This window comes from Schistocerca gregaria, chromosome 6 (genome assembly GCF_023897955.1).
Source record: "Schistocerca gregaria isolate iqSchGreg1 chromosome 6, iqSchGreg1.2, whole genome shotgun sequence".
Taxonomy (NCBI): domain Eukaryota; kingdom Metazoa; phylum Arthropoda; class Insecta; order Orthoptera; family Acrididae; genus Schistocerca; species Schistocerca gregaria.
This window is the reverse complement of record NC_064925.1, coordinates 334,646,787-334,647,934: the sequence shown is the minus strand read 5'-3', so window position 1 is coordinate 334,647,934 and position 1,148 is coordinate 334,646,787. Positions and strand designations below refer to the sequence as shown.

At 44.3% G+C, this 1,148-nt stretch overlaps 1 non-coding gene across 1 annotated transcript; it reads left to right on the top strand.

Annotated features, from left to right (window-relative positions):
* Positions 1–724: 724 nt before the first annotated feature.
* Positions 725–842, top strand: Trnal-caa (transfer RNA leucine (anticodon CAA)). The gene is made up of 2 exons: positions 725–762; positions 797–842. It is a non-coding gene; the product is annotated as a tRNA-Leu (tRNA).
* The last annotated feature ends 306 nt before the right edge of the window (positions 843–1,148 follow it).

The window sequence follows — 1,148 nt, the reverse complement described above, 5'->3', positions numbered from 1 at the left end:
ATAGCATGATTACATAATATTTAAATTTAATGTTATATGGATGTTGTTTGAGGTCTGCGACTGTATTATAAGATTATGTGGAACAATTTTACACTGCTGCAGTCACTTTTTACTAATATTTTATTAGCACAATGCATTTCAGCAGCATGCTGCCGTCATTAGGAGCATCATACAGTTACTTATACATAAGCTAATAGGTTATGAACATTAGCTGTGTGTGCCAGTGGGGTTTTTACCCCTTAGAAAATCACATTTTACCCCTCAGGAGGTAATTACTCCCAAGTTGACACACAGGTATACACACTGCGCGTGACTTTCTACGTTCTGAAGCTCCCCTCGACGATTTCCACGATCGAGATTGTGCAACAGCTCGGCAGGGTCAGTGTCCAGATAATTACAGACTTCCTGGCGGTCACTTTTACTGTGACTCCCTTCATTGTGCTCTTGGAAGACCCGATCAGCCCCAGCGAAAACAATCACATTGCATGTCTGCAGATAATTTTCTGGGGGATTCTTGCTTCGCGTCCTTTGCCATCTGCTTGTTGCCTGGGCGGTCCACGTCTGCTCCTCAGATAAAAAAAGAATAGATTAGACTTGCCAAACTGGTGCCAAGCATGTTGTTGCGAGTTTAAGTTGTGTCTCCCGCAGACGCCACGTCATTGTGGAACGACGCAGAGGCGATCCGTTATCTTTAAACCTCTAGTGCTGACACGATATGCCCGTTGTCAGGATGGCCGAGCGGTCTAAGGCGCCAGACTCAAGGCTGGAACCTTGCCTGTGTATACAGGTCTGAGCATTCTGGTCCTCGTATGAGGGCGTGGGTTCGAATCCCACTTCTGACAAAATTTTTGTTTCGTCACACTCCACCAACAGATAACAATTGGGACACTTTCGCGCGTTACAGTATTATTACAAACTGAAACTGATTTTGTTCTGTGCTTAACAGTTATTTGTTCTGGTATTCAGTCTGAAGCTTAGTATGGTGGAACTCTCTACATGGTCTGTGCTTTGCAACCCTCTTCATCTGTGCATAACTACTTCATCCCACGCCCATTTGAGTCTGCTTACTATATACATGCCTAGGTGTCCCGCTGCAATTTTTATCATTCACTCTTTCCTCCATTACCAAAGCGATACCCCTTGAAGTA